Genomic DNA, 27,656 nt, shown 5'->3' on the forward strand with positions numbered 1-27,656 from the left:
TGTTTAACCCAGTGTCTTTCAAACATTTTTTTCCATAGACTCTTTTACTGATAACACCTATTAGCATCCCTTTGAACTGATACTCTAGAAAACAGACTTTGAGAAACTATACATGTTGATGTTGTGGTGGGTAATGATCTTTCTCCATCCTTTGTCTAGTGATCTTCCTCTTCCTTCAAAATTCACACTCTCCAGTGTCTTAGATGGTCATAATCTCTTCCCACAATATGCTGTGAATCTTTCTGCCATGATACCTATCAGACAGGCTGTTATCTATTGACCTGTCCAGCTCCTTTAAGCTCTTATAGAAGATGTTAACAGATGATTGTATGGAGTGCTACACCATTTCCAAAGGGCAACATTTCTAGAAATCCTAATAATGTTACCTAAATTCTATTTATGTAGAACCAAAATACTAAGGGCAAATGATTTAAACAGTTCACAAGAAACAAGAGGGGAGAATATAGAACATCCCCTTACACTCTGGTAGCAAAGTCTTATTAATGGGAATTCTTAAGGAGTTTTTATAGTAGGTTACTTATTGGTTATAAATATAATCCTATGAAGATGCCATCTGGAGGCAGAAGCTCCAGTACTGATATTGCTGATGAGCCTTTGAGCCCTGAGAGTTTATGTGCTGAATTCAGAGTTGGAATGAAGCATGTGAGTTCCTGGGTAGGCTAAAAACTTGGCACCCTAAAATCAACTTACTTAAAATATTTAAGTAGAGGAGAGGATGAGCACTGCAAGGGGAAAGCACAGAAGAAAGACCATAGAAAGCAAAGCCCTGCCTATTCTTAGGTCCAAGCACTTCAGTGCTGTGCTCAAATTCATGTACACCATGAAGCAAATCAGAAACACTGAAGTTAATTTGACCCGCCTCTTTAGAAAATGAGGTCTTAAACATGCCCCTTGGGAGGTCTCCCATCCCATCCCATCCCAATATTTACCTTTTCTAAGTATTTCTTTAAGTCACATATTTCTCTCTTCCTGAGAAAATTTTTGGTAAATACAATGTTCTCCAACTCATTACATTATCAGCAAAGGTGGATTGCTCCCTAGTATGTTAACTCCCCATAAAATAGCCTGGCTTGCAGTCCCTTAATCTAACTCTGATTGAATTTGGGGAATGAAGAGACATTATCTTGGCACCAAAATTTCTACTCCTTACTTATCTTTTGTTTTAGGTACAGATATTGACCTCCATTTTCATTTTAAAATAATTACCTACTGTAATGCACATACTGAGCTGTAAGATTTGTGCACTTGTAATATTTCAGTAATATAATTACCTACTGCCTCTTAGAACTTAGACCATCCAGAGACAAAGTGGATGGCTGATTGTGGGATAAAATTTGAGGGGAAATGAAAAATTCTATCTGGTTAAAATATATTTTTTACTGACTTACCCCTAATTTTTAACTTAACTAAAAAAGGAATACAAGTAATACTCATCATTGGGTAAAAATAGAAAATTCAAATAAGCAAAAGTAATAAAAATGAAAATAATTCCAAAACACCTGCCAGAGGTTTTATAATACACATTTTTGTGTATAATCTTCTAGGACTTTCCAGAAGGGTCTGCACATGAAAAAATATATACATATAAAAAATATATTTACAAAGACCAGATGGTTTTCTATACTGTGCTATGTAACCTATTTTGTATATTTCCTAATGTGTTATCAGAGAATTTCAACACCAATAAATACATATTTAATTTATTATTTTAAATGTTTGCATATTATTGCATAACGTAGATTCCTAGTCATTATTTAACTAATGTAATATACTCTACCGTATTTAACCATTCCCCTATTCTTGGAGATTCTGATTATTTCCAAATTTTCCATTTATCTATTATGATAAATAACATAGTGGTAAACATCTACATTACACACATCTTTGGGTTCAGTTACTTATTTGGTATATATTCCCAGAAGCCTAACTGGTGGGTCAAAAGATTTTCACTTTTTTAAGGCTTTTGCTACGTAATGCTGATTCTTGCTACTGGTTTTTTAAAATTCGATTATCTAGTTCCCCAGAAGATTCCAATGACACATAGTTTACCTGAAAGGAATAATTAATCAATTAACCAGGACCAGTGGAGCAGATTGGCTTTAGGACTCTGAGAACCTGGGAGAGAAGCCTGAAAAATCACATATTTTTTTATATAAAAAGGACTCAATAAATTTTCTTAGCAGATCGGAAGGCCTGGGTGGTTAACTGTCGTGGTAGCCGCTGCTAAGTGTGGACAGAGCAGGAAAGAGAACTACAAGGAGGTGTGTGCGCGTGTGCGTGCAGTGTGTGTGTGTGTGTGTGTGTGTGTAAATGCGTGGGGAGGGAGAGTGGAATGCAGACTTTACTCTCTCACAGTTTTGCCTGCTGTATGTCTTGGAAGGTAACAATATTCTGTATTAGACTGACCATGTGGGACTTCTACCGTGCACCTTCTTGGAGAAACCTGCTGCGCTGCTACAATAATATATCCTGCAGATTTTTTTTTTTTTCATACTTTGGGTCTGTAATACCTTTTTTTGCCATGTTATACACTTTTGTTTGTTTGTTTCCTGGTGGTTAGGTGTGGGGAAGTACTGATAAGAGGGAGTTTTGAACCTTTCTCAGAAAAATAAATAACATATAAACCTGAAAAGCTGTTTCCTACTCTCCCTTGGCCTGGCAGTCATCAGTAAGCCACTGAGCAGGACAGCATCCTGGATGGACTGTTATCTGAACTGTGGAAGAGTCCGCTCTCAGTCAGGGAAATCAACCAGGGGGCCGACTCTGTAGTATCAAGAATATGGCACCTTCGAGGAGGAAAAGAAGCTCCAACGAATGCCAAAGATGGGACTTGTCGCTCGTTACCTAAATAGTAACCAATGGTCCTGTCACTCTGAATATCCAGTTAACCGTTCACTGGAGAGAGGTGCTTGGACCCATGCTCACTAAGCCCATGCCTTTTCCATGCCTCTCAATTTGTAAAACAAATGGCCTCTAAATTTCACGTCATCTATTTAGAGACTTATGAGTAAGACATCCCCTTAAATTTAAAACACAGAAAAACTTGGTATTATTTCATCAGAACACCAAAGGCTTATGTCAGATTGTATTTTCCAAAACTGGCCACAGCGGTATTTCCATTATGACATGCTTCTTCAGAACCGGGCTACTTTGCCATTGAGAGATGGAGGTTATTTCTCCTCCCATGAACCTGGGAAGGCTCATAACTTCTCCCTCCAACCAGTAAAATGTGACAGAACTGACGCTGTGTGACTTCTGAGGCTATGTCATATAAAGTCACAGCTTCTGCTTAGAGCCCTTCTTTTGCAACATTATTGTGGAAGAAGCCCAGGTCAACATGAAGAGGTCATGTCTATATGTTCCAGTCAACAGCTCCTATGAAGTTCCCCTCTGACAGCGAGCACTGCATGTGAGCAAATGAGCTTTCAGGAGATTTCAGTGTCCAGCCTTCAAGTCTTTCAGTATCAGACATCTAGGAGCAGACACAAACCATTCCCCTGGCGCCCTGTCCAATTTCCTGACACATAGAGTGCATGAACATAATAAATGATTGTTTCACTCCATCAAGGTTTCTGTAAATTTTTAATGTAAGCAGAGTAACTAAAACAAAGCTATTGGCCAAACTCAATACTGTAGTTGGTCGATCACTCAACAGACAGGTATTGTGAGCCTGCTCTGATCAAAGTACTCTCTTAGACTTGTGGAGTGTGTAAAAAAAACACACCAAAAACAAAAACCAACCAAACCCTAAAAACATATTCTTTGTCTTTGAAGAGTCCAGTAATCTAATAGAGGGATCTAGTAGAGGAATCCAAATATGTAAGAGCAAAAACATCCTACCAATATGTGGTAAGTGCCAGATGAGACCATGAGCACGTGCTGAGCAGGAGTTGGCTTGAGGGACAGACCACTGTGGGTAGAGCACAGAGACTGGGCTTTATTACGTCGCACCACAGCCCCCAGCAAATTCTAAGAGAGATTGTTCACTTGATCAGAGAAGACAAGTTAGGGATTGAAGAAAGAGTGTCAGGGGCTAGGAAAGGAAAGATAAAGGTGTTTCAAGCAGATTGGAAAAGAAAGTATTGAGTCTGGCATACTTGGGGTGTGGATAATAACAATGATAATATTAAACACTTATGTGTATAACAGTGTACACTTTATAAAGCACTTTCATAGACTTTATGGCATTCAATCTTCCCAATGGCCCTGTGCACTAGGGTATCTTATCTCTATTTAATAGATAAGAAAATTTAGACCCAATGGTCTAAAAACCACTTTGATTTTTATTAGAACTTTCTGGTAGGGCTAGTGCTGAATGAAAAGGAAAATAAAGAGAACTAACATTTAATGAGCAACTAACAAATGCCAGCCATTTTGCTTGGTTATTTTCATAATTTATGTAAAAACCTGAAATCTAATTTTTTTGGTTAATCTTCACCTGAGGTTTTTTACCACTGCTTTTTTATTTATTTATTTATTTATTTATTTATTTATTTATTTATTTATTTATTTATTTTTTATTTTAGAGAGTGGAAGGGAGGGAAGGGGGAGAGAGAGAAACATCGACGTGGAAGAGACACATTGATTGGCTGCCTCCTGCATGTGCCCTGACCGGGGCCGGGGATCGAACCTGCAACCCAGCCTTTGACCAGGAATTGAGCCCTCGACCTTTTGGTGCACAGCCAGTGCTCTAACCACTGAACAACACTGGTCAGAGCTGCAATCTAATTTTATAACAACCTTGGAAGTAACTGTTATTATCCTGGTTAGATAGATGAGGAAATTGAGGCTCAAAGATATCAAGTAACTTTTTTAAGGTCACACAAATAGTAAGTAAGAACCTAGGGACAGATTTTTTCAAATATGATGGCAAGTTCAGCAAGCCTCCTACATTCCTGTGGGATAGTCCCTCTGCTCCCCTCTCCATAGTTTCAAACAAACCTCCCTTTCACACTTGCACAGAAACATCATGTAGATGTTGCCTGTCTAAAGCACTCAAGGCATTAATATGGGAATAACCAATGGGTTTAGCACCTTCCAAAAAAAAAAAAAAAAGAGCTAGTTGTTGACCTCAAAGAATTTCCAGTTGGTAGAATGTGAAAGGGAAATCTGTCTCTCTTTCTCTCTCTAATAAGCTTGAGACTGATGATATACCTAGTAAGTCAGAAGTGAACTAGGAATAGGACTTTAAACTAGCCACTTAAGTCTTCTGGGTCTGAGTTTCCTCACCTGCAAAATGAAAGAGTTGCTGCATGATCTTCAAGGTCCCTTCCAGATGGAATGTTTTATGATTCTATAAATACAGACCTAAGATGTAAAATTGGGAATACACTTTTTAAAAACTGTTACATCACTCAGCCTTTTGTCTTTCTTCACTTTGCAAAGTGAGTGTCTCACTCACTGAGAGCAAAGAATCATGACTGAGAAGAGTGCGTCTTGGTTCGGTGATGTTCTGAAGCACCAGTATGTAGAGGATCCTCGATGTAGTGTAGTGCTTTCATAATTTCTACCAATAATTGGTGGGTCACTCCAAGCCTATGACTTCAAAGGTATTTATGTAAAGCTGCCTTATGTACAGAGGTGATTTCCACACCGTGTTAGCCTAGGTTTTCCTCTGGTAAGTGCATGCCCATTTTTCGGTTGATGCTTTTGAGATGTTTCTGCTTGATGAGACTGCTCTAAGAATAAGTCCCAATAATTTGATCTCATCAAGTGGCAGAAGGTTCTAATTGTATAAAACTAACCACTAAAAAAGTCTGTTGCAATCTGGACTTGATAAAGCAACAGAAATTATGATGTTAATTGCTCTCTTCCACTTTCTCTCTGGGTTAATTGCCACTGATAACTGCCACTTCCCAGGGAATCATAGAATATGGAGATGCTAGGTAGGTTGCCCTCCCTGTCTATATTAAACCATTTGTAACAACAAATGGATATGTAGGATCTGGTAGGCAAAACAAAATTATGGCCTTAATTTTATTGCTTGAACTGAGTTTATGTGTTCCAACACTGTTCTTTAATTGCTATGCCCTTGTCTATTTTTGAAAGCCTGGGCAGTTATAAGTTGTTACATAAGATCTAATGATGGGTATACCTCCTATCTCCACAAGTTGATTTATTTATATTCTCTTGCATTTATATTTAGGAAATGTCAAACAACTCAACATCGATACATTTCTTGGTAATTTTAATTGCTTATAAAACAACAAATTCAGATAGAGCCTCAAATAAGCCACAATCAAACCAATTATTGACAGATGCGTCATAAGGCTTATAAAGCTTAATTTCATTTTTGCCTTCTACTTAGTGTCTCAGTCCTTAAGGAAGATGAAAAAGTGATGAATTTCCTTTATGGCTCATTTCATTGATAGTCTTTTGCCCCAAATGCAAGAAAATTGTGTTGTAAGTAAAATCATTTCAGAATGAATCTCTGAACAACATGAATATTAACTGTTGCCCCAAAAAGGATATAAAGAATCGACCCAAACGTACCTATCCCACTTTATTTCCAAATACTCTGAAGGTCAACTTCTGGTTCCCACCCTACTATGTTTCTTCTAAGCCTCTTTGCCTGCAGTAACCACATTCTAGTTGTAAAAACATTCAAAGCTGTTGAGATCATGATTAACAAGATTGTTGTTATTTAATGAGGCCCAAACTGGTCCCAAAACACATTTTTCTGAAGTGGTGTTGAGCAGCTGACCTCTATCAGCACTTACTTAAATAAAATAATTTTTAAGGATGCAAAAAATAAATGCTAAAGCAGTTGGGTTCATCTTAAGCATCATCATGCAAACCACAAACAACTGGGCTAGCGTAATATGTTTTAACACTTTTTGGAGAATGCAACAACTCCATAGGCCATTGCTGACTAGAAATGGTGGCATTTTCCAAGTTCCCCAAATTTGGTATTTGGTGGAGCTCCTCCAGGATAGAGTGTCCTCTTAAACTTGCTTCTTTTAACTAGCATCGTCACTGTTTTTCTTATTATGGCTGTTTCCAGCAGTTTAAATAGAAGGATGCAACACATTTCTAGGAGAAGGGCCTTATGCAGACCTGCATGCTACCACAGGAAGCAGCATTTAGGCCACACATGTTTCCCAGCGCTTGCCACTGAACAGGACCATTGTCCTCTATCCAGGTCCATATCATAATCACCCAGGGAGCTTAGGAAATATCATAGATTTCCAGGCTTTGCCCTGGACATTCTTATTTAGTAGTTCAGAAATGGGCTTCTACAGTTTAAAAACATGCCACAGCTGGTTCTCCTACACAGCGATCATGGAGTCTTAGGTGTAAAGTAATATCAAGCATCTTAATTTCTTATCTACTATAAACTTTGTAAAAGGCAATACTTATAAGTTAAACTTTGAAATAAGGTAGAGTTGGGCCACAGACTGGGCTCTACCACTTACTGTGCGAATTTGGGCAAATCACTTACCTTCTCTGAACTTCATGGTTTGTGTCTGAAAAAAATGGGGATAATAGTTTCCCAATAATATGTTATAAAAATTAAATGAGATAGTATATGTGCATCAGTGCCTGGCACTTAGTAAATATGTAATATAGCCTATCTGTGATTTGATTTCTCTTTAGGTGGGTAATCCAAAGGACGTTGTACCTGAGTGATCAAAATATACATTAATATATGAAAGGATATTTTATCTACCGGTGACAGGAGGCCTTGAGGAACTAAAAAATGTAAACCTGACAGTTGACATCAAAGCACTTGAAAATCAAAGGTTAGTCACTTTTCTAATGGAGAAAAGTGGAAAAACAGAATCTGTCTTCTTCACTCTGAGGGGAGATGCCTAAAAAAAACCAGCCCTCTGAAAAACAAGATGTAGTAATGGCTGGTGGTTATTGGCCAACTTCAACTGGAGGAAAGAGCTGACCTGTCCCTACCGCGGGCTCCTGCGCTGGGGCAGGAAGGCGGCCTCCTCCTGCCTCCGCTCCCTCCCGGGGGTGTTCCCACCGCACCCCTGGGCTTATCCCTCCCTCTTCGAGGGCAGGCACCCGAGCCCCATCTCCTCTGGTCTCCTCCCACCGCCCAGCCCTCAGTGAAGCTTTCCCCGTCTCTTACACTTCGTTGTCTCAGTTAACACTTGAAACACTTTAAACTGTATTTACTTTATTGCTTTGTGGAGGTTAGTTCTGCCTTTCCAAGTGAACTTCACATTTTCTGAGGGAAAAGATATTCTTAACCTGCATTTACGTCTTTTTCCTCGGCCCAGCACACAAAACCTTAGACATAAAGAACTGCCTCCAAAACAAACAAACAAACAAACAAACAAACAAACGGGTTGAGTGCCAAAGAGGGCCGTGTATATGTGAAACAGAGCTGGTGGGGCCGTCTTTACTGGTTGCTGTGCTAGCAGCTTAAGGTTCGATTTTACTAGCTGTTCTTTCCTTTCAAAGAAAGAGATGCAGCCCTGGCCACGTAGCTCTACTGTTTAGAGCATCATCCTGATACCTCAAGGTGGAGGGTTTGATCCCTGCTCAGGGCACATGCAAGAATCAACTAATGAATGCATAAATAAGTGGAACAAATCTCCCTCCCTCTCTCTCTCTCTCTCTCTCTCCCTTCCCTCCCCTTTCTAAAAATAATAAATAAAAATTAAAAAAAGAGATGCAAAATATTGTTTTTACTGTTCATTGACTTTCCTCATTGATCAATTCAGACTTGATTTTCTTTTCTCCTTTAAATAGTGATTCTCAAAATTGTTTACATGTTAGAAACATCTGGGGAACTTTAGAAAATCTTCATGTCCAGACTACACCCCAGAACAATTACATTAGAATTTCTAGGAGTGAGGCCAAGCCATCAGTTGTTTTGTGTTTTTTTCCTTAAACTTCCTCAGGAGATTCCAATGTACAGCCAAGATTGAGAACTACCGTTTTAGATCAAACTATGTAAAATATGATTACTAGGATCCCAGATTGAAAACAGATAATAAATACAAAATAAACACCCAGGAATGGGATTTCTTAATGGACCCCTACCAATCCTGTGGACTCCCTTCTGATTCTGACTGTTCTTTTCCTAAGCTGCTCTAAGGCACACTGCTCAATGGACCCGAAATTACAGTTTGAGGACAAGCATACGCAAGAAGTGAAACTCCTTGCTACCGCAGGGTTCCTGCACCCACTGTTAATAGCTCTTGGATTGCCCATCCTGCAAATTGGTACCCATTATTCAAATCTCAAGTTGAATGCCATGTTTTGACAGAAGCCTTTTCTGACCACTTCCTACTCCATCAACATTTGAAGCACTAGCTATACTTTCTCAAACACACTGTTTTCCTTTATGGCACCCATGATATAGAGAAATTTGAGTGACCGATCATTTGCTGACTATACCACCTCCCCCTCTTTCTACCCCAGGATTTTAAGCTTCGTGATGAAAGAGACCATACAGCTTTATTCACTGCTGTAAAGCTGGCACCCATCACAGTGCATGTGGTAGGAGTTTAGCAAATACTTGCTGAAGAAATGACAATCACAGTCATTCTCATTTTTGATGGGTATTTATTGGGGTGGGAGAATGGCAGAATCCTGTGCCTCTGTGGAACATTCTATCAACAGTGAGACAATGCAAAGCAGTGGGCACCAGTGATTCTCAAATGCGACCTCCTCACAACAGGCACTTGCATGTTTTCTTGAAAATACAAGTACCTATGCTTCATCTTCAAGAGACTTGGCCTCAATACTGTAAGGTCAGAACAAGCAATAAGCTTGCCAGCTAATTCTGGTGCTCTGGGCCACAGTCCTGTGTTTAGAAGCTACTGTCTTAGACATTGCTCTGAAATGACTTTTAGAATCACTGCCCAATTTGGAGCCTAGAACCTCCATAGTTCAGTTGTCTTTTTAGCTCTGTGATGGAATTGTGAAGGTGAGGTTGAAGGTTTTCTCTGGAGAAGAGACACATGGCGTTTAAAACTGGTCTGGAGTGATAATGCCCGAAATACCACCCACTCTGTTAGTAATGTGGCTGGCCAAGGCTAAAGCATTTTAGAAATCAATACAGTAAAAGCTGATGATAATACTAGAAATGTAGCAAGGCCGTACTTTTTCCAAATGCTTGGGAAACTTAACCATGTTGGCCATGGTCAGTGTTGGCCATATTTTTATATGCCTATGTCTATTTTCAGAGATAATCAACTTGGGAAATATTGTACCAAGTAAAGTATTCATGGCATTTGCATTTATGTTAGAAAAAGAGACACAGATTATACCACTTCAGTTATTCAGAGGTCATTCAGCTAGCAAATTCCACTGGCCAGATAGACCAAAGAAGGAAAAAATAAGCCAAAAGAGAATCCACATACCAAAAAATGGGTATTATAAAAGCCATAGAATTAAAAGGTTTTTTTCTATAGATGAATCCATTTACTCAGAATCTGTTTACTGCAACTTGAAACATAATTTAACTGCTGTGGGGAATCATGATTTGTATACAGTAAACACAAAAACATCCAAATCATAGTTGCATAGCACTTCTTGGGCTAAAATGGCCCCTTATTTTAGTATCAACTTTTTTATAGTCAATAGTTTATTGGTAACATTTACATATGTTATATAATTTAATAGTTACCATAATCACTGAGAAGTCCAGGGAAGATATTATTTCCTTTTTACAGAGAAGGCAACCGTGTGTCAGGGAGGTTGAAGAACTTGATGAAGTCATTGTTGTGATTCCCAATCTCATAATATACCTGTTGCACTAGGTTGCCTTGTAAAATGCAGACCAGCCTTTAATCATCATAACGACCATCTGGAACCATCAAGCAAAATTTAAGATTTCATGTACTTAGTTAAAAAATGTAGAACAATCTATAGTAGTTTAAAAAATGTCCATTAACGATGATTAAAGTAACAATGTTTGAGTACCTACAGGATCAAGTTTTGTTACATGAAAAAGCCACTTAAGTGAAATGTTCACTGAGTAGGAATTCAGATGAAAAAGGAATCCATTCAGACACAAGCGGACATAAGTATATCTTAAACTGAACTTTTCATCCACAATGAATCACGACCATTTCTATGTGCACATATTTCTTATGTGGTGTGAGCTATTTATTATTTAGTTGATCTGCAAACCATTTTTCCGTGCTCAAAATGGCCCAGGAAAGGAAGGGAAGAAGACAGCAGCAGTCAATTCAAAGTAGAGAGGGATTTTTTAGCAGACAGAAAGCATATCCCCAAACCAGAAGAGAGCTGAGACACCAAGACTAACCTCTTCTCCACAAGAAGTGGGTTAGGGACCTTGGCTTGTCCTAAAGTTCTTCTTGGCAATATATCTGGTGGGACTATTACAATAGATTATGTAATTTATACCTTTTCAAATTCTAGCCTTATACTTCATTCACCTAATTTTTCAATCTTAGGATCAGATATTTGGCTTATATGAATAGTAAGAGAAAGTAATTCTATGAGCCCCCTGCCTTCCACCAGCAACTCCAACAATGTGTGGACAGGCTGAAGATTTTCTTTTTCATATATTTACAGGGATATTGTAACCCCTGCAAGGATGGGAAGTGTTATTATTTTGCAACTATTTCATTCATTGCATTATCCACTGATGATAGATCTATCTGTATCATCTATCTATCTATCTATCTATCTATCTATCTATCTATCTATCTATCTATCTATCATCTATCTATCATCTATCTATCTATCTCTCTATATCTATCATCATCTATCATCATCTATCATCTATCTATCTATCTATCTATCTATCTATCTATCTATCTATCTATCATCTATCTATCATCTATCTATCTATCTATCTATCTATCATCTATCTATCTATCTATCTATCTATCTATCTATCTATCTATCTATCTATCATCTATCTATCTCTCTATATCTATCATCATCTATCATCATCTATCTATCATCTATCTATCTATCTATCTATCTATCTATCTATCTATCTATCTATCTATCTATATCATCTATCTATCTATCATCTATCTATCATCTATCTATCTATCTATCTATCTATCTATCTATCTATCTATCTATCTATCTATCATCATCTATCATCTTTATTTGCAGAACTATGGCTGTTGGCCTTGACCTTCTAGGATGTGGTACCTGTATCTATGTTGATATTAATATAAAGAAGTAATCTCTCCAGATATTAATATACTGTTTGATTCTTTATTACATTGCTCTTACACCTTTGTAGAGTTATTTTCCTTCTCTATTATGAAACTAGGAACACTGATTTTGAGTCTCTACATCAAATTCTTCTTCATCCCCTTATACATTAACTTGTTGCATGGTTATGTGCTGGTTTTAAAATACATCCACAAATTTTTGGACACAATTTCTTGCAAAGGTGGAGAGTCTAATTATCTGCCACCTAAATGTGAACCAGATGTAGGGACTTCCTTTTAATAACCAGAATGTGGCAGGAGTCATGACATGTGACTTCTGAGGCTAGGTTATAAGAAAAGCATTAACCTTTCCTTTTGCTCTCTCTGGGACTGCCCACCTGGGCGAGGCTAGCTTTCATGTGGGGAGGGTATCCAAATAGCCCTGAAAGACGCTCCTATGGGGAGGAACTGAGACCACCTGCCCACAGCCAGCGCGAACTTGCCAGTCATGTGAAAGATGCACCATAGACCTGCACCCTCAGCCTCAGCCGAGCCTTCAGACAGCAGCAGCCCTGACTGATGTCTTGACCAGAACCTAAGGAGAGACCACCCCACCCCCCAGAGCACTCCGCTAAGCCATGCCCAAATTCCCAATTCATAGAAACTCTGAGAGGTAACATAGGATTATTGTTTTCAAGGCACTAAGTTTAGGGGGCAATTTAACCTGCCTTTATTTATATAACAAATATTTACTGAGCATCTCCTGTGTGTCAAGCAGTCTGTTAGGTGCCAGGTGTACTGAAGTGAGTAGGGATATAGTTCTTCCATTTAAGGGACTTATAATCATGTGATAGATACAAATATTAAATAAGTAGTTATATATTCAATTACAATACGTGTAAGATGGAATAGCAGGGTTACCAGTGCTTATGATCCTTAGCCTGAAGGTCAGAAAAGGTTGCTCTGTGGCACTGACGTTGAAGCTGACACTAGAAGGTACAGGCGTTAACCAGGGAAAGAGGTGCAGTGAATGAGAAAGGGCCTTTCAGGCAGAGGGACAAAGTAGGTGAAGGCTCTTGTTCAGTGGTCCCAACTGAGAAACTTCTGTGCTAGAAACTATTACGGTATGTTATTTTCATTTATTCAGTTTCTTCAAAGAAATATCATCTGAGTGCCTACTATGTGTCAGACACTGTTCTAAGCACTGGTGAAGCTGCAATGAACAAATCAGACAGAAATCCTTGCCCTTGTAGAACTTACATTCTAGTGGGTGAGAAAGGTAATAAAGACAAATAAATGAATAAAAATATGGAATATGGACTTCCAGTTTCTGGTCCAGCATATAAAGAACTTGAAAGTTGTGCCTTCCACACAGGAAAAAAACTGAACATCAACAGCTCTTCTTCGATCCATCAGAGAACTGAGGTCAGAGGGCAAACTGCTGCTCACAAAATCCAAGAGACAAACAGGCAGATACAGAGAACTGGACGCTCAGGAACAGGAACCAGCTCCAGGGTAGGAAACCCAACGTGTAATTGATGAATTGCTAGAGGCTCAGTGTGGACACGGCTGAGAGACAAAAACTCCAGAGGGGCTCAGCCTTAGGGGAGGCCTCCACACTTCTGAATGTCTTACTTCCAGGAGACTGAGATCAGAGGAAAATCCCCCTGGGTTTCTGGAACGGGTGGGGGAAGCAGCTATTCTGAAATATTCCCAGGGTATTCTGTTCTGCTTAACAGGACCTGTCCTTAGGAGAAACTATTTTACCAGAACCCAGCCTACTGGGGTTTCACTAACTAACCTAGGGGAAGTGAAAGACCCTACTCAGGCACCCTTCACCCTTCTCGTCTGTCCTAAGGGGGAAAAAACTAAAACAAAACTGAGAAGCACTTGTGAAGGTCACAGCCCAAGGGTACAAGCTCAATAAAATACCGAGATCTAATCACAGGGACTATAGAATATTTCTCCTCCCACGTCTCACCATCACGACATCAACAGGACTTCTTTATAATAACAGCTGAAAGAACTGTGCATCTCGGGCAGTAATTGAGAAGTCTTTAGGGAAACCTATGAAAAACAAGGGGGGCAAAAGCAAGGACACCAGAGGAAAATGTAACCTCTGACACCTACTGCTATAGCAAACAGTAAACAGAGCCTAACCCCTAGCCAGATAAACAAAATATATAATATGATGGGTGATGGTAAGTGCTGAGAAGAAAAATAAAGCAGGTAAAAGGGATGGGGTGTGTTGGTGGAGAGGGCGTGTTGCAGTTTTAAATAGGATGGTCAGGAAATGCCTCACTGAACAGGTGACATCTGTGAAAGATCCGAAGGAGGCAAGGGAGTGAGTCACGGAGATAGCTGGGGAAGAACAGGGAGAGAACAGCAAGTGAAAGGTCTTTAGGAGGGAGTGTGCCTGGTGCGTTGGATAAACAACAGGAAAACCAGTGTGACTGAAGCAGTGAGTGAGGTCAGAGAGGTAAGATTTGGCGTGAGATTGTGCATGACCTTGTAGGGCATTGTAAAGACTTGGGTCTCTCTGGTGCCTATGAGAATAGACCACAATGGAGGAGCCAGGGAGCCCAATCAGGAGGTTTTGAAAATAACTCAGGAGAGAGCTAATAATGACTTGGGTAAGGGAGGAAGCTGTAGAAAAGGTGAGCAGTCATCAGATTCTGGGTACATTTTGAAAGTGGAGCTGACAGATGTTGCTGATGGACCAACATGTAAGACAAAAGGGGGAATCAAGGTTGACTCCTTGGTCTAAGCAAGAAGAGGAAGACTGAACATGGAGCAAGTCTTTCATGAGGGAGATGGGACGTCAAGTTAGGAATGCCCATTAGGCATCCAAGTGGAGAGGCCAGGCAGGCAGCTGGACACCCACGTCTGGTGGGGGGAGAGGTCTGGGCTGGAGATAGAAACTTAGGGGCTGCTGGTATATAGATAGAATTTTAAGCCATGAGAACAACTGCAATCACTAAAGGAGTGAACATATATAAAAAAGAGAAGCAGGCCAAAGACTGAATCCTGGGATACTCAGTATTCAGGGGTTGATGAAATAAGGAAAAATGAGCAGAGAAAACTGGGAAGCAGGAAGAAAACCAAAAGTCTGATGTCCTAGAAGACGAGTCAATAAAATATTTCCAGAGGGAGAGCGTGAACAATGGTGTTAAACATTATGAGGAGTCAACTAGAGGGACTGACCACTGGATTAGCAATGTGGACACTATGGGTAAAGCGTAGTTTTGGTGCTTAGAAGGGGCGAAAGTCTGATTATCGGGGGGCAGGTTAGAGAGGTCAGTAGAATAGGGTTTAGAGCTATGAATATAGATAACTCCTTAAAGGAATTGCTGTAAAGAAGAATGGAAATTATAAACATGTTCCTGGAGGGCAAAACAGATGAGAGAGATAATATCATGTTTACATGCTGATGGAAAGATGCAGGCAAGAGGAAACATGATGGAGGAGAAGGAAAAAGGGAGACTATCTGGAGCAATGTTCTTGAATATTGAAAAGGGCTGGGATCTAGTGAACAAGTGGAGAGTTTAGCTTTAGGTAGGAAGACGGACAGTTCATCCCTGGTAACAAGAGGAAGGCAGCATATAGGGCCCAGATGCTGGTGGGCGGGCGGAGGTGTTGGTGGGAACTTGTGGAAGTTCTCTTAGGATTGTTTCTATTTTCTCAGTGAAAGAGCTATCGAGGTCAAGAGCTGAGAGTGAAGATGGGGGAGGAGGTGTTGGGAGTTTGAGGAGATTGGAGAAAATATGGAATCATGGTCCTAGGCTTATAGATGAACTAGGGACTGGCTCTCTGATTGCTGGGCAGAATAAATGACACAATTGAAAGCAGTAGTTGTTAATGTCATGAATTTAGAGAGAGACTGTTCGGCGTGGATGATTATTTTCTTCTGGTTCAATTCAGCTTCATGGGTTCTGACTGAGAGGAACATTTTTTTTTTTTTTTTTTTAATACTCGCCAAAGAATATTTTTACCATTGCTTTTCAGAGAAAATGAGAGGGAGAGAGAGGGACTGGTTGCTTCAAGTGGGGCGGGAGTTAAGCTTGCAACCAAGGTGCGTGCCCTTGACCAGAATCCATCCCAATCTCGGACCCTTCAGTCTGAGGGCCGATGCTCTAACCACTGAGAAAACCAGTCAGGGTGAGAGGAATGTTTCTGCAGGGGAGGACAACGTTGTTTGTTCACACCTAAAAACCAGCTACTAAAATAATCAAGAAATGATGAATTTATGTAAATTCCACTTCACTTAGCACTCTTAGAGAATGGGGGTGGTCTCTGGGTTAATTTAATATTTTAGATAATTAAGTTCATTATGTCATCTATGAACTAATTTTTATAAAATTAGAAGATGAAAATCCCCCTACTCTGACCATTACGTAAGGGTTTTGGGATAGTAATAAATGTTTAAATATCTAACAGCACTTAAGTGCGATCATTATAAAAAGTAACAATCACTGTATAACCCAGGGGAAAAGTCTGGTTATCTGAGTTTTCTGGCCCTTTGGGATCTGGATACATTATATTAAAAACTGTATAAAAGATATAAAAATGAAAAGGGATGTCACTAAATGTAATAAGAATGTCTTCATAGAAACCCACCTATCGTGTCTTGGTCATACCTGCGATAGCACTGCAGCTACGCTTTTGTCCACTGCCTTTATCTTGGGTAGAGAAGCGACAAGACAGTGTAATTAGATTCTGAATCTTCGGCAGTGGTGACGCCAGTGTCGGTGAGGGTGTGATGATCTAGGCTTGCTTCATCTTTGATGGCTGCAACACAGACTCACTTCTCTCTCAGCTACTTTTGTTTTCTAGTAGCTCAAATTCTTTATTTTTGTGAATCTGCTTTATATTATTCACTTATTTTTAAAACTAACTGATTACATAAGCAATACATATTCACTGAATATAATTTGGAAAATATGAAAAGAGAAGAATTATTATCTCACCACTCAGAGATGAACACAATTAACATATTGGTGAATTATAATCTAATATTTTAATTAATGCATATTTTTAATAAAAATTAACTATCACTTTGTATCCTTTTTAATTTAATATTCTATTGTGAGCTTCTCCCATGCCATTGCATGGTTTGCAAATTATAATTTTTAATGACTACATAGTCATCTATTGTATGAATGGCCTATAATTTATTTAACAGTTTTCCCATTATTGCACATTTAGGATGCCTTTAAATTTTAGATAACACGAGGTGAACATCCTTGAACATAAATCTGATAATTTTCTTAAGGTAGATTTTTAAACATGAAATTATAAGGTCAAAGGGTGCAAACATTTTAAAAGTTATATGCAAATACTGCAGCTGCCTCCTGAAAGATCATGCTTTTTGCAGTCCCCTAGAAGTGAGCAAGGCGGCCCATTTCTCTGTACCCTTGAGAATTCCATCAATCTTTATAGTACCTCTTCGCACACTTTACCTGTGATTACTTCGCTGCAGTTTAATTCTCTATTCATGAAGCTCCTCAGGGGTCTCCCTGACTACTCATTCCCAACACCAACACATTCTCCATGCTGCTGTCAGAGGTGTCTTCCCACATCACTGACCTTTTCACGTCTCTGATAGAAACCTCAGGTCCTCCTCAGTCCCAGTAGGTTGCAGGGCGATACACAGGCCCTTCCCTTTTCAGCCTCATTGACCACTCACTTCCAAGTGCTTTGACGAATCCATACAGAATTGTCTTTTTATTTATAAAACATACAATGCTCATTCATGTCTCCAAGCCTTTAGACATTATCACTGTCACACTGCCTCCCTGAAACTCCAATTCATCTTTCAAGACAGCAGGCAAAGGTCCCCTTTGGCGATGCTTCCCCGACTTCTACAGAACTGATTACTCTGCCTAGCAATTATTTGCTTACCTTGACTTCCCCAATGAGTGCCTCAAGGACCTTGTCTTATTTATTTTTATCCTTAGTACCTAGCCTATTACATCGTTGATGATCAATAAGTGTTTATTGACTCAATAGCTAAAAGCACAGAGTTGGTTTGAGTGTTCTGTCATTACCTAGCCTGGAAGAGCTGGATTTCGGGGGTAGAGGATGCCGTTGCTGACTTGTTTGTAGTGTTCTCGTAAGTGCACTTCCCTTAGCTAGCATCTAAGCATATGGCCTGTCCCACAGAGCCTTTGATCACAGCTTCTGTTCATTCTTCCACCTCTTCCTAGTATTTGTCTTGTATTCTGCAGTCCACGCTCTCCAGTTCTTTCAGTCTATCCAACCCATTTTGACTTCACCTAATTGACAAAGCTCGGTGCCATGAGCAGCTAATGGCTTGCGTTCCATACTTTCCCCATTGTTCTTGCACTGTTCCCACAGACACCCCAGCTGTTAACATTCCCTGATCCAGGTGTCTGAGTGCTGGCTGGAGAAACACACAGAATTGTGTTGCTGAGAACATTCTACTTGTGATTCTATTCCAGTCTATATTTATATGTTTTCTCTGCTTCTGATTTATTTTTTATTTTACCGTTCTTGTGTATGCCCTGCGAGCAGCCGTTGTCCTTTGTTAAACAAGGCAGAATATAAATACACACAAAAATCAATGCATGAATGCACAAACACGTGCTTATTTCCATTACTGCAGACCTCATGTTCTCAAAAGGCCACCGGGTGCTCCTTGTTGCTCACCGGTGTATAAACTGATTCATCTTTTCATACAGCTCCTCAGGAATGATGTTCCAAGCTTTTTCTGTTCTCTCTTTTCAGTGACTTAGCCCCCAAATCTACTTAAAAAACAGAAGCTATCTGAGGAGATTTTCATTAACTCCTGTCTCTGCCACCCTGGCCTCTCTTTCAGGGCGGTTCAGCTGGGTACTGCCCATAGCACGGGCTGGGTGGGTGGCGCTTCTAGCTGTGCACCTGGCTGTCCTCCAGGCGCCTGCTCCTCTGCCTACAAACTACTCCAGTGGAGCTCGGTGCACAAACTCAGCTGATAACCTACCTCTCTGCCCTTTCTATAATGCAACTTAATTTCTCACTTGAAGCCCCACTCTGCTGACGTGGTTAAAAAATATTAACTTTTTTCTTTCTTTTTAAATTTAATCAAAATTATATACATATTTTTACAATCAACTTCTTTCTTTTTTCAGGCTTACTCTTTTCCCTCGTGGGACCTGTGCAGTAGGAAGACTGAGAACGGAGCAGAATGAAGGCAACAGTTGTCCTCTCGTGCATTGGTCTGCTGGGTCGCCACTGAGGGGTCTGCTTCCACACTCCTTGGCCCGCGGGCATCTTCGCTGAGCCTGCCCGGGCTCCTGTGTCCATAGCAAGATCACACAGCCCTGGCCTCGCAGGTCCTACCTTTTTCTGTGGGGTTCCTAGGAGGCAGGGCCCCATCTCTGTCCGGGAACCCACCGACAGCTCTCTCTCTATTTTCTTCTCCTGCCCTGCTGTGGCAAATATATTCCCCTTCATTTTTCTTCAAGAAACTGGCCCTTTGACAACACATGTCCTAATTTCTCCTAAGGGCTTAAGAGTTTGGAAGAACAACAACAAAAGAAACTGAGAAGACTTTTGAGTAAGGATAGAGCCGACTGAATGCGATAAATATCAGAAGGGGAAATGCAAAATAATATCTTAAATGGTATTCCCATCACAGTAAACAAAACGAGAGCAAGCGAGCGAGCAAAAACCAGATGTTTCTCCATTCACCCCCATTCTCTTTGCTGTCAGCCGATCCAGAAAAGCAACCTGTAGCCATCGTCTTCATTTTGCCTTTGTCACACCGGTAGCCACTTGCAATGTGGCTTTCACGTCTACCATTCCATTGAGAACACTCTCCTAATCTCCAGCCCAATGGATTAGTTTCTTCCTCCTTTATTCCTAACTCCCCTTTTCTTCCTTCCAACCTCCCTCTCCGCCTGTATTAAGCAGTCCCTCCTTCTCACCAGGGAATACATCCTAAGACCCCCAATGGGTGTCTGAAACCATGAGTAGTACTGTGTGTTTTTATATATACTGTGCATTTCCCCATACATACATACCTATGATAATATTTAATATAAATTACACACAGTAGACTGACAATAACTAATAATGAAATAGAACAATTATAATAATATACTGTAATAAAAGTTATGTGACTGTGACGTTATTAAGTAAAATAAGGGTTACTTGAGCGCAGGCACTGCGAGACCATGACAGTCTAAGAAAACCAAGACAAATACTGAGTGACAAATGGGTAGGGAACGTATACAGCATGGATAAGCTGGCAGAGGTATGATTCACATCCCAGGCAGGATGGAGAGGGATGGCACACGATTTCATCAAGTTACTTACAATGGCATGAAATTCAAAACTTATGAATTGTTTATTTCTGGAAGTTTCCATTTAATATTTCTGGACTGTGGGTAACTGAAACCTTGAAAAGCAGAACTGTTGATAAAGGAGGACTGCTGTCTGTGACTGTTCAGTGGCAGGCATTGAGCTATGCATTGGAAATGCAAGAATGACTTAGACACTTCTTGTTTCTAAGGAATTCAGAAACAGGTGAGGTGTATAGGTAATAAGTGAATATCGCACAAAAAATCTGTTTCTTCTGTGTGTGTTTTTTTAATAAAAAAGTCTCTTTATCTTTATTGTTGAAGATATTACAGGTGTCCCCTTTTTATCCCCATTGGTCCCCTCCACCCCGGATTCATCCCACCCCTAGGCTTTCCCCAGACCAGGGTCTGTTCCCATGGGTTATGCTTATAAACATATAAGTTCTTTGATTAATCTCTCCCCACCCACTTCTCCCTCCCCACCTTCCCTCTGAGATCCCTCAGTCTGTTCCATGCTTCTATGTCTCTGGATCCACTTTGTTCATTAGTTTATTTTGTTTATTATATTCCACATATAAGTGAGATCCTGTGGTACTTGTCTTTCTCTGACTGGCTTATTTCACTTAGCATAATAATTTCTAGTTCCCTCCATGCTGTGCTAAAGGATAAAAGATCCTTCTTTTTTATAGCTGCGTAGTATTCCATGGTGTAAATGTGCCACAGCTTTTTTATCCACTCATCTACTGATGGGCACTTGGGCTGTTTTCAGATCTTAGCTATTGTAAATTGCGCTGCTACAAACATAGGGGTGCATAAGTTCTTTGCGATTGGTGTTTCAGGTTCCTTAGGATATATTCCTAGAAGTGGGATCACTGGGTCAAATGGCAGGTTGTTTCTTCTGTTTTTGGTGCAAGAAAGGCCCTGGCCTCTTCCTGCTGATGTTCACATTTCTGAGTCTTCCTCCTTAAATTTCCTCTCTCTCTTTTTTTTTTTTACTAGCTCCTCTTAAATTTTCCACTCACCAAACTCCTTCCAAGAATTTGCCCAGGGTTTCTTCTCCCTAGGCTTGCTCCTTCAGAGAAATTCTTTGTGTTCATGTGGATTAATCCTAAAGCGGCATCTTTGGGTTGACTAAACAAATCCACTTAGATATCCTCTTAGCATCTCCTCTCCTTTTATTGTTGACATCATAATTCTTTTTTAGTAAAATTTAAGACTGTCACCGCCTTTTCTCTAATCTTAGCAGTCAGCTAGTTGCCATATCCAAATGGTTCTTCCTCTCCAGGATCTCTCTCATTCAGCCTTTCTTTTCCATGTTCACCCTAGCATTTAACTGAAACCATTATAGCACTAAGAACTTTCTGCTTTGTTCTTCTTCAGGAGTGGAACATGGACCTCTCCCCTAAACAATTATAATATCCTGGAAACTTGTCTCCTGGTTCCAAACTTTCTATGTATCAGAATAAACTTTCGAAAGTACCATATCTATAATCATTTCTCAATATATACCTATATCAAATCATTATTTTGTACACCTTAAATTAATACAATGTTACATAAAAATTTAAGGGTCTTACTACCAATTCCAATGTGTGTGTGTGTGTGGAGGTGGTGGTTCCCCACACCATCAAGTCATTCTCTGACACCTGCTGGGTGTCCTACCAGTCAGCTCAATTCTGATACTACCTGGAGATAGCATCAGATCTCACAGATTAAGGCCTCAGTCCTATAAGACTGTCCCCCACACCACTTCAGACGTCAGCTGCCAGTCATGTTGTCATATGGGCTTCTGACCAACCGGCTGTTTATCAGAGATTCCAACCACTCTCTCAAGTTTGATGAATTTGCTAGAGGCTCTCACAGAACTCAGAGAAACATCCTATTTACTACATTACTGGTTTCTTATAAAAGGATACAGCTCGTGAACAGCCAGATGGAAGAGATGCATAGTGCAAGGTGTGGAGAAAGGGCATGGTGCTTCCAAGGCATGGAACTTCCATGCCTTTTCTCAGGAGGTTGCTGTGTCTGAAACTCCACCTGTTCACCAACCCTGATGCTTTCCAAATCCCATCCTTTTGGGGTTTTTTGGAGGCTTCATTACATAGGCGTGGTTTATTAAATCATTAGACATTGGTGATGGAGCTCAATTTCCAGCCCTTCCCTCTTCCCAAGATGTTGGAGTTGGGGAGATGGGGAGGTGTGGGTCTGAAAGTTCCAAATTTCTAATCACATGGTTGGTTCCTCTGGCAACCATCTTCCATCCTTAGGTGTAATCTGAAAGTTACCTCAATAACATAGCAAAAGACACTGTTGTCACTTTCACATTAATCACAGTGATTTTAGGAACTTTATGCCAGAAACAGAAATGAAGGCCAAATATACATATCTTATTATAAATCACAATACCATGAAATTATAGCTCAATAAAATGGGGAGGGTGTGGGGGGAGTATCCCATCTATCATGTCATTTCCTTACCCCAAATCCTTCATTCTCTTTTCTTTGTCAATTGAAATTTAAATTTTTTACCCAGCATTCAGTGCCTCTATGATATAGTCCAAATTTATGTTTCTAGTTTTATCTCTAAGTAGATCCCTAGGAATATCTGATACTGCAGCCTACACTTACTGTTCCTCAGACACCAGATACATTGCTTAATTGCCTTTGCTGGTACTTTTATTGATAGAATATACTACTCCTCATTGTTACTTGTGAGAATCTTAGCCATTAAAAATTTTTTCAAAAGTTTCATTCTAGCCCAGTCTGCATGGCTCAGCTGTTGAGCGTTGCCCTATGATCCAGGAGATCGTGGTTCAATTCCCGGTCAGGGCACATGCCTGGGTTGCGGGCTCGATCCTCAGTGGGGGGTGTGCAGGAGGCAGCTGATCAATGCCTCTCTCATCATGGATGTTTCTCTCTCTCTCTCACCCTCTCCCCTCCTCTCTCTTAAATCAATAAAAAAAAATATATATATAAAAAGTTTAGCCTATGAAGCCATTCAGGTCTCCCTAATAGACACCGTGTTTTCTGCCTTTGATTTCCCAGAGCACCTTGTTTGAACCTCTTGCAGGGTTGTTTTCTTACTCTTCCCTGTACTATGGCTATTTTTTTACTTCTCTGACCTCCTTGTGAAACTTCTGTCTCCTCAGAGATGGTGCCTTTCTTACCAATATTGCAGATTTAACAGTGCTTATCACTGTGTCTTCTATCCAGAGGGACCCAGTATCTATTCTTTCTTTGTCCTTAGTAACAGAACTTCTGTTTTTTTCAGGGTGATAATGTGCCCAGCTAAAAATACTTACTCTCCAAATTCTCTTGCAGTCAGGTGGTCAATGAGTCAGTTCTATAGAAGGAAATGAAAGCTGAGGGTTTCTGGGTTTCTGAATATAGGCACCACACTCCTTTCTGCTTTGTTCTTCATGCCTGCACGTGAACCTGGAGGCCATTAGGGTAGTTTTGTGGTCATCAGGTAATAAACTTCGGGGTGAAGATTAAAACATTGATTCTTTCATTCAACAGGTGTTTACTGACCATCTACTATGGTGCCAGGCACTATTATAGATGTTTCGAAAAGTATCAGAGCAGATGGATGGAAAGAGTCTGGATCCCAGATGACACCATTAAATACTGAAACAACTTTAACTGCCTACCTCTACACTTCATGAATCCCTTTTGCCTTAAGCAACTTTTACTCAGTTTTATTATTTTCTGTTCTTTTTAGTTGAATACATTTCTTATTTATACAGTGCTATTTACTTTTTTAAAGCCTGCAAATTTAAGTGAGGCTGACTTGTTTTTTTATTGAAATAATCACGTAGAGTTTCTCTTTTCTTCTATTAATTATTACTCATTTTGAAATATTTACCAACCTTGCATTCTTGTAATAAGCTCTACTTGATTGAGATGTAGTTATAATAATTATGTCTCTGTGGATTCAATTGGCTAATGTTTTGTTTGAGAATCTTGCATTATGTCTGAGAGACACTGCCCTGTAATTTCCCTTCCTTATAATGTTAGTGTCAAATTTAGTGTCAAGGTTGTAAAATGAGTTGGGAAGTAGTCCTTTTTTATTATCAGGAAGAGTTTGCATGAGATTGTTCTTACTTCCTTCAACACTTGCAAGAATTTAATGGTGAACCATCTGGACCTGGAGTTTTTCATTGTTTTAAGTATGGATTCAATTTCTTTGATACCCACAGAACTATTAAGATTTTCTATTTATTTTTTAGTCATTTTTTCATAAATTGTGTCTTTCAAGAAATTTATGTTTCATTCAAATTCATTTATTATCTGTTTATTATCTTTTTAATGTCTGTGACCCTGTAGAGATGTTCTCCCTTTTAGGTATAGCATTAACAAGTTGTATTTTCTTTTTGTTTTATTATTATTATTATTAATCTTCCTTGGGGTTTATCAATTTTTAAATTTGTTTTCAAAGAGCCATCTTTTGCCTTTGTTAATTTTCTCTAGTCTGTTTGCTTTCTATTTTATTGGTTTCTGCTCTTACCTCCTTTGAGGTTAATATGCTGGGTGGTTGTGTTGTGTTTTGTTTTTCAGCCTAGTTTTTTGAGATGTAAGCTTGTATCCTTGATATTTAGCCTTTCCTTCTTTCTGACATATGCATTTAAAGTCATATATTTCCTTTTCAGCACTGCTTTAGCTGCATACCACAAGTATTGATATGTGAAGTCTTTATTTTCACTTTGTTTCCACTGCGATTTCTGGGATATTTTGGTTACTTCTCTGTTATTGATTTCTAGGTTAATTCCACTGTGGCCCAAGAGCTTGCTCTGTGTGATTGTATCCTCTGAAATTTGTTGAGACTTTATGGCCCAGTGCAAAATCTATTTTAGTAAGTGTTCTAAGTGCAAATATAAAGAGTGTGTGTTACAAAGTTGTTGGTTTTACATATACAGTGTTACATATATTATTATATCAAGTTTTTAATCATTTTGTTAAAATCTTATATATCCTTACTGATTTTATTATCTGCCTAGTCTATTAGTTACTGAAAAAATGTTAAAATTGTTAGTTATGACTATGAATTTGACTATTTGCTTTATACATTTGACACTGTTATTAAATGCCTAGAAATTTATGATTTCTGTTGAATTGATATTTCTGTGAATATAAAATATTTCTCTTTATTTCCAGTTATACTTCTTGCCTTAGAGTCTTCTCAATCTGATATTGTTATACTATGCCAGTTTTCTTTTGGGTAAAGCTGGCATGGCATATCTTTTCAATCCTTGTACATTTAACTTTTCTGTGTCTTTATATTTAAAGTATGTCTCTTGAAAGAGTCAGGTTTGAATCCCAGCTCTTCTGACCCTTATCAGCTAAAGCTCAATTTCCTGACTATAAAGTGAAAAAGATATATATACTAACATAGTTACTGTTACTAGTAACTACTGTATTTAATAGATATACAATCTATCTTTTTAGATACATTTTTTTCTTATTTTTATTCCAATTAAGTACTATTCCAATGTAGTCCTTATTATAGGGCAATATTTTACATTAAGATAAGAGGAAAACACCTCTCTACCTTTGTTTTTCTGGTCCCTCATTTGTGAAACTAAATGTGGGGAAAATACCCAGGCAATTGTATACTTTCTTCTTTGTAACACTGCTTCAGAAAGGAAAGTTAAGCAAGTCCTACTGTATGATCTCACTTAGATGTGGAATCTAAGGAACAAAATAAACTGATGAACAAAATAGAACCAGAGGCATGGATCCATGGAACAGACTGGCAGCTGTCAGAGGAGAGGGGACAAGAGGACTAGACAACAGAAGGTGAAGAGATGAGACAAAGAACTTACATGTGTAACCCGCAGACACAGACAACCGTGTGGTGACGGCCAGAGGGAAGGAGGGGGTAGGCCTTGGGTGGAGGTGGGCAAATGGGGGGGGGGGAGATGGGGACATCTGTAATAGTGTCAACAACAAAAATAATGTTAAAAAAAGAGAAAGTCCTACTATTTGACTTCCATGAGTTAGTTGAAGATATTTTAAAAATATCCTCAGTATAAGGACCAAAAAACAAAGAAACAAACAAACAAGCAAAAACCTGCCCAATTATAAGTTTATATATATATAAACAGAAAAATAGTGATTCACTAAAGATTGTTATTTGCTTTAGTGTAAAGGGCTATTTATACTCTATCCCTCCATCCCTCCATGTAGTCCTTAATTCATTTAACATACATTGATGTTTTATCATGTAGTGGAGACTGTGCTAGGAGCTTGGGTACCAAAATGGGTATGGCAAAGTGCCTCCTTCTGGAATAGAAGAAGGGAAGTCTAACAAGGAGGAAAGAAGAGTATCAGGACAAGCTCCTGTTCTGGGACACATGGACACTGACAGCAGCACATACAAGGTGCTGTGAAAGTGCTGGGAGAAAATGTGAACTTGCACTTAGAACACTCTCCGGTTTTTGCTCATCTTGTGGATAGCGCAGGTTTCCTAGATGAAGGGGCACTTGAATTAGGGCCTATGGAATGACTTCGCATCAGAGAGTGGACCAAACAAGCTTTCGCGTAGGGAAAAGAAGGCACATTAAGTATTTTAAGCAGAAAGGGATTAAGCATAGGGATTTATATACCTATGAAATTATTGGAAGAGCTAGAAAAATGAGCTCTACCCCGGGTCTCCAGGAATGATTCCCAGAACGCCACCTATCATGGGAGCTACTATTTTATCACACTTAGGAGGTGGGAATCAAAAGGCCCAGTGAGCCAACTGATTTCAAAAGCAGGATGCTGCGACTGAAACCAGAGGTCAGGAAGCTGGAATGAGGCAGCTGACTCCACCCCGCTGCCCACACCGCCCAGGCAGCTGGGCGCAGAAATGTCCGTATCCGCCCGGCTTCCCTCGCCCACAGGACACAGCCACCGCGGGAGTGGGCTCCTTCGTTTTCACCTTCTGATCTCTGAGTGATGGTATCTGATGCATGACAGCTCTTTCACGCCCAGGGTCTGGGAATGTGATTGTTAGCTTTCTAGGCTTTGCTGTACAGAGGAAGGTACACGAGGAGGCGATGAGGATGGGTAGAGTGCAGAGGCACCATCACACACACCAGGTGAAGGCGAGGAGGGAGCAGGAGAGTCGGGTGGAGAACAGTGCACGGAAAGGAGGCAAAATGATACAGAGATTTCGGGGAATTTCTGGGATGACGGAATAGGAAAAACAACTAAAGATGAATCTGGAGGGGAGGATCATCCAG

General features: G+C 39.7%; 1 long non-coding RNA gene across 1 annotated transcript in view; it reads left to right on the forward strand.

Annotated features, from left to right (window-relative positions):
- LOC107542975 (uncharacterized) overlaps positions 1–25,315 on the forward strand; it is a 43,051-nt gene extending 17,736 nt beyond the window's left edge. Inside the window, exon 3 of the long non-coding RNA XR_001603761.2 lies at positions 25,191–25,315. This is a non-coding gene — a long non-coding RNA (uncharacterized LOC107542975). The remainder of the gene's footprint in view (positions 1–25,190) is intronic.
- Positions 25,316–27,656: the final 2,341 nt, after the last annotated feature.

This window comes from Miniopterus natalensis, chromosome 1 (genome assembly GCF_054644295.1).
Source record: "Miniopterus natalensis isolate mMinNat1 chromosome 1, mMinNat1.hap1, whole genome shotgun sequence".
NCBI lineage: Eukaryota > Metazoa > Chordata > Mammalia > Chiroptera > Miniopteridae > Miniopterus > Miniopterus natalensis.